Below are 7,500 nucleotides of genomic sequence, written 5' to 3' on the forward strand. Positions count from 1 at the left end.
TTGATGTTATTGACTTGTGTGGAGTGCTAATCGGGCATATTTGGTCACTGAATGACTGCAAGCTAATCGATGCTAACATGCTATTTAGGCTAGCTATATGTACATATTGCATCATTATGCCTCATTGTTGCTTATAATTTGAGCTCATTTAGTTTCCTTTAAGTCCTCTTAATTAAATGTATATCCCATGACACATGTAATATGGCTTTAATTTTTTGCGGCTCCAGACAGATTTGTTTTTGTATTTTTGGTCCAATATGGCTCTTTCAACATTTTGGGTTGCCGACCCCTGTCCTAGGACGTGTTTTATGCCACTTCTTTTTCTGTCTCATTTTGTCCACCACACTTTTAACGTTGTGCATGAATGCACAAAGGTGAGTTGTGTTGATGTTATTGACTTGTGTGGAGTGCTAATCAGACATTGTTGGTCACTGCATGACTGCAAGCTAATCGATGCTAACATGCTATTTAGGCTAGCTATATGTACACATTGCATCATTATGCCTCATTTGTAGCTATATTTGAGGTCATTTAGTTTCCTTTAAGTCCTCTTAATTCAATTTATATCTCACTATCTGTATGTAATATGGCTTTTAATTTTTTGGGGCTCCAGACAGATTAGTTTTTGTATTTTTTGGTCCAATTTGGCTCCTTCAACATTTTGGGTTGCCGACCCCCTGGTTTACATGTTTAACTTTCTCCGACTTCCTAGGACGTGTTTTATGCCACTTCTTTTTTCTGTCTCATTTTGTCCACCACACTTTTAACGTTGTGCATGAATGCACAAAGGTGAGTTGTGTTGATGTTATTGACTTGTGTGGAGTGCTAATCAGACATTGTTGGTCACTGCATGACTGCAAGCTAATCGATGCTAACATGCTATTTAGGCTAGCTATATGTACACATTGCATCATTATGCCTCATTTGTAGCTATATTTGAGGTCATTTAGTTTCCTTTAAGTCCTCTTAATTCAATTTATATCTCACTATCTGTATGTAATATGGCTTTTAATTTTTTGGGGCTCCAGACAGATTAGTTTTTGTATTTTTGGTCCAATTTGGCTCCTTCAACATTTTGGGTTGCCGACCCCTGGTCTAGAAGCTTCCAATGTAGAGACTCAAACTGCATCCATGACCTTCTGCCATGACGGGAACCAATCAGGTCACTGACCCTACACCAGGCCGACCAATCACCCGCCAGAACTGCTGTCAGCTCCTTCGATGAAGTAAACATGAGCCATAACATGTACTCAAGTAAGGGTAGCGTTACTTTTAGAGTAATATAAAAGTAAAGAGTAGTCATCCAAATATTTACCTAAGAGTCAATCTTCAGTGACAAAACTACTCAAGTATTCTCAGGACTTTTAGTTGATCGTAACTGGACTGTTTGGTTTGTTATTGAAGATGTTTGGTCTCTCAGCCGAGTAGACTTCATCACTTCATGCTCACAGGCTTAGATTGGTCTCATCTAGTCTTAGACTTAGATTGTTCAGGTCTAGTCTTAGATTTAGATTGGTCTCATCAAGTCTTAGACTTAGATTGGTCACATCTAGTCTTAGACTTAGATTTTTCAGGTCTAGTCTCAGACTTAGATTGGTCACATCTAGTCTCAGACTTAGATTGGTCACATCTAGTTTAAGACTTAGATTGGTCAGATCTAGTTTCAGACTTAGATTGATCAGATCTAGTCTAAGACTTAGATAGGTGAGGTCTTGTCTAAGACTTAGATTGGTGAGGTCTTGTCTAAGACTTAGATTGGTCAGGTCTTGTCTCAGACTTAGATTGGTCACATCTAGTTTTAGACTTAGATTGGTCAGATCTAGTTTCAGACTTAGATTGATCAGATCTAGTCTAAGACTTAGATTGGTCAGATCTATTCCCAGACTTAGATTGGTCAGATCTAGTCTTAGACTTGGATTGGTCACATCTAGTCTTAGACTTAGATTTTTTCAGGTCTTGTCTCAGACTTAGATTGGTCAGATCTAGTCTCAGACTTAGATTGGTCAGGTCTAGTCTCAGACTTAGATTTGGTCAGGTCTGGTCTCAGACTTGGATTGGTCAGGTCTTGTCTCAGACTTGGGATTGGTCAGGTCTTGTCTCAGACTTGGATTGGTCAGGTCTTGTCTCAGACTTGGATTGGTCAGGTCTTGTCTAAGATTTAGATTGGTCAGGTCTTGACTAAGACTTAGATTGGTGAGGTCTTGTCTAAGACTTAGATTGGTCTGGTCTTGTCTCAGACTTAGATTGGTCACATCTAGTCTCAGACTTAGATTGGTCACATCTAGTTTAAGACTTAGATTGGTCACATCTAGTTTCAGACTTAGATTGATCAGATCTAGTCTAAGACTTAGATTGGTGAGGTCTTGTCTAAGACTTAGATTGGTGAGGTTTTGTCTAAGACTTAGATTGGTGAGGTCTTGTCTAAGACTTAGATTGGTCAAGTCTTGTCTCAGACTTAGATTGGTCACATCTAGTCTCAGACTTAGATTGGTCACATCTAGTTTAAGACTTAGATTGGTCAGATCTAGTTTCAGACTTGGATTGATCAGATCTAGTCTAAGACTTAGATTGGTGAGGTCTTGTCTAAGACTTAGATTGGTGAGGTCTTGTCCAAGACTTAGATTGGTCAGGTCTTGTCTCAGACTTAGATTGGTCACATCTAGTTTTTAGACTTAGATTGGTCAGATCTAGTTTCAGACTTAGATTGATCAGATCTAGTCTAAGACTTAGATTGGTCAGATCTATTCCCAGACTTAGATTGGTCAGATCTAGTCTTAGACTTGGATTGGTCACATCTAGTCTTAGACTTAGATTTTTCAGGTCTTGTCTCAGACTTAGATTGGTCAGATCTAGTCTTAGACTTAGATTTTTCAGGTCTTGTCTCAGTCTTAGATTGGTCAGATCTAGTCTCAGACTTGGATTGGTCAGGTCTTGTCTCAGACTTGGATTTGGTCAGTCTGGTCTCAGACTTGGATTGGTCAGGTCTAGTCTCAGACTTGGATTGGTCAGTCTCTTGTCTAAGATTTAGATTGGTCAGGTCTTGTCTAAGACTTAGATTGGTGAAGTCTTGTCTAAGACTTAGATTGGTGAGGTGTTGTCTAAGACTTAGATTGGTCAGGTCTAGTCTTAGACTTAGATTGGTCAGGTCTTGTCTAAGACTGAGATTGGTCAGGTCTTGTCTAAGACTTATATTTGTCACATCTAGTCTCAGACTTAGATTGGTCACATCTAGTCTTAGATTTAGATTGGTCACATCTAGTTTAAGACTTAGATTGGTCAGATCTATTCCCAGACTTAGATTGGTCACATCTAGTCTCAGATTTAGATTGGTCAGATCTAGTCTTAGACTTAGATTGGTCACATCTAGTCTCAGACTTAGATTGGTCAGAGCTAGTCTCAGACATAGATGGTCAGATAAAGTCTCAAACATAGATTGGTCAGTACTAGTCCCAGACTTAAATTGGTCAGATGTAGTCTCCGACTTTTGATTGGTCAGATGTATTTTCCGACTTAGATTGGTCACATCTAGTCTTAAACTTAGATTGGTCAGATATTATCTCAGACTTGTATTGGTCAGGTCTAGTCTGATTTAGATTGGTCAGATTTAGTCTTAGTTTTGTCAGATAATGTCTCAGTCTTAGATTGGTCAGATAAAGTCTCAAACATAGATTAGTCAGTACTAGTCCCAGACTTAAATTGGTCAGATGTAGTCTCCGACTTTGATTGGTCAGATGTATTTTCCGACTTAGATTGGTCATATCTAGTCTTAGACTTAGATTGGGTCAGGTCTAGTCTGACTTAGATTGGTCAGATTTAGTCTTAGTTTGTCAGATAATGTCTCAGTCTTAGATTGGTCAGATCTAGTCCCAGACTTTGATTGGTCAGATCTAGTCCCAGACTTTGATTGGTCAGATGTAGTCTCTGACTTTGATTGGTCAGATGTAGTCTCCGACTTTGATTGGTCAGAGTAGTCTCCGACTTTCATTGGTCTGATCTCGTCTCCGACTTGGATTTGTCCGATCTCGTCTCTGACTTGGATTGGTCCGAACTCGTCTCGTGCTTGGATTGGGCCGATCTCGTCTCAGACTTGGATTTGTCCGATCTCGTCTCAGACTTGGATTGGTCCGATCTCGTCTCGGGCTTAGATTCGTCCGATCTCGTCTCAGGCTTAGATTGGTCCGATCTCGTCTCCGGCGTTAGATTGGTCAGATTTAGTCTAATCCGAAATTTCACCAGAAATTACGAAAGTGCCACCGGGGTTTGAACCAAAAAGCAAAAAAAAACACATGAAAACTAGAGGGCAACATCAAGAACACAAAAGGACAAACAGGAGCACGGAGCATGGTTATGAATACATGTAGATACAGTATATGAATACATGTAGATATATGAATATGTGTAGATATATGAATACGTGTAGATATATGAATATGTGTAGATATATGAATATGTGTAGATATATGAATACGTGTAGATATATTAATACATGTAGCTATATGAATATGTGTAGATATATAAATACGTGTAGATATATGAGTACGTGTAGATATATGAATACGTGTAGATGTATGAATTTGTGTAGATATATGAATTTGTGTAGATATATGAATACATGCAGATATATGAATACATGTAGATGTATGAATACATGTAGATATATGAATACATGTAGATGTATGAATATGTGTAGATATATGAATTTGTGTAGATATATGAATACATGTAGATATATGAATACGTGTAGATGTATGAATACGTGTAGATATATGAATACGTGTAGATATATGAATACGTGTAGATATATGAATACGTGTAGATCTATGAATTTGTGTAGATATATGAATACGTGTAGATATATGAATACGTGTAGATGTATGAATATATGTAGATATATGAATACGTGTAGATATATGAATTTGTGTAGATATATGAATACATGTAGATGTATGAATACGTGTAGATGTATGAATACGTGTAGATATATGAATACGTAAAGATGTATGAATACGTGTAGATATATGAATACGTGTAGATGTATGAATACGTGTAGATATATGAATACGTGTAGATGTATGAATATGTGTAGATATATGAATATGTGTAGATATATGAATATGTGTAGATATATGAATACGTGTAGATATATTAATACATGTAGCTATATGAATATGTGTAGATATATGAATACGTGTAGATATATGAGTACGTGTAGATATATGAATACGTGTAGATGTATGAATTTGTGTAGATATATGAATTTGTGTAGATATATGAATACATGCAGATATATGAATACATGTAGATGTATGAATACATGTAGATATATGAATACATGTAGATGTATGAATATGTGTAGATATATGAATTTGTGTAGATATATGAATACATGTAGATATATGAATACGTGTAGATGTATGAATACGTGTAGATATATGAATACGTGTAGATATATGAATACGTGTAGATCTATGAATTTGTGTAGATATATGAATACGTGTAGATGTATGAATACGTGTAGATGTATGAATATGTGTAGATATATGAATACGTGTAGATATATGAATTTGTGTAGATACATGAATACATGTAGATGTATGAATACGTGTAGATGTATGAATACGTGTAGATATATGAATACGTGTAGATGTATGAATACGTGTAGATATATGAATACGTGTAGATGTATGAATACGTGTAGATATATGAATACGTGTAGATGTATGAATATGTGTAGATATATGAATATGTGTAGATATATGAATACGTGTAGATATATGAATATGTGTAGATATATTAATACATGTAGCTATATGAATATGTGTAGATATATGAATACGTGTAGATATATGAGTACGTGTAGATATATGAATACGTGTAGATGCATGAATTTGTGTAGATATATGAATTTGTGTAGATATATGAATACATGCAGATATATGAATACATGTAGATGTATGAATACATGTAGATATATGAATACATGTAGATGTATGAATATGTGTAGATATATGAATTTGTGTAGATATATGAATACATGTAGATATATGAATACGTGTAGATGTATGAATACGTGTAGATATATGAATACGTGTAGATATATGAATACGTGTAGATCTATGAATTTGTGTAGATATATGAATACGTGTAGATATATGAATACGTGTAGATGTATGAATATATGTAGATATATGAATACGTGTAGATATATGAATTTGTGTAGATATATGAATACATGTAGATGTATGAATACGTGTAGATGTATGAATACGTGTAGATATATGAATACGTGTAGATGTATGAATACGTGTAGATATATGAATACGTGTAGATGTATGAATACGTGTAGATATATGAATACGTGTAGATGTATGAATATGTGTAGATATATGAATATGTGTAGATATATGAATATGTGTAGATATATGAATACGTGTAGATATATTAATACATGTAGCTATATGAATATGTGTAGATATATGAATACGTGTAGATATATGAGTACGTGTAGATATATGAATACGTGTAGATGCATGAATTTGTGTAGATATATGAATTTGTGTAGATATATGAATACATGCAGATATATGAATACATGTAGATGTATGAATACATGTAGATATATGAATACATGTAGATGTATGAATATGTGTAGATATATGAATTTGTGTAGATATATGAATACATGTAGATATATGAATACGTGTAGATGTATGAATACGTGTAGATATATGAATACGTGTAGATATATGAATACGTGTAGATCTATGAATTTGTGTAGATATATGAATACGTGTAGATATATGAATACGTGTAGATGTATGAATACGTGTAGATGTATGAATACGTGTAGATATATGAATACGTGTAGATGTATGAATACGTGTAGATATATGAATACGTGTAGATGTATGAATATGTGTAGATATATGAATATGTGTAGATATATGAATACGTGTAAATGTATGAATACGTGTAGATATATGAATTTGTGTAGATATATGAATACATGTAGATATATGAATACATGTAGATGTATGAATACGTGTAGATATATGAATACGTGTAGATGTATGAATACGTGTAGATATATGAATACGTGTAGATGTATGAATATGTGTAGATATATGAATATGTGTAGATATATGAATACGTGTAAATGTATGAATACGTGTAGATATATGAATTTGTGTAGATATATGAATACATGTCGATATATGAATACATGTAGATGTATGAATACATGTAGATATATGAATACATGTAGATGTATGAATACATGTAGATATATGAATTTGTGTAGATGTATGAATACGTGTAGATGTATGAATACGTGTAGATGTATGAGTACGTGTAGATACAGTATATGAATATGTGTAGATACAGTATATGAATACATGTAGATATATGAATACATGTAGATGTATGAATACATGTAGATGTATGAATACATGTAGATATATGAATTTGTGTAGATGTATGAATACGTGTAGATGTATGAAT

The 7,500-nt window shown here is 34.4% G+C and overlaps 1 protein-coding gene across 1 annotated transcript in view; it reads left to right on the forward strand.

Annotated features, from left to right (window-relative positions):
• Positions 1-7,500, forward strand: part of LOC133636393 (thrombospondin type-1 domain-containing protein 7A-like) — a 162,426-nt gene that overhangs the window by 103,949 nt on the left and 50,977 nt on the right.

Source organism: Entelurus aequoreus, linkage group LG20 (genome assembly GCF_033978785.1).
Source record: "Entelurus aequoreus isolate RoL-2023_Sb linkage group LG20, RoL_Eaeq_v1.1, whole genome shotgun sequence".
NCBI lineage: Eukaryota > Metazoa > Chordata > Actinopteri > Syngnathiformes > Syngnathidae > Entelurus > Entelurus aequoreus.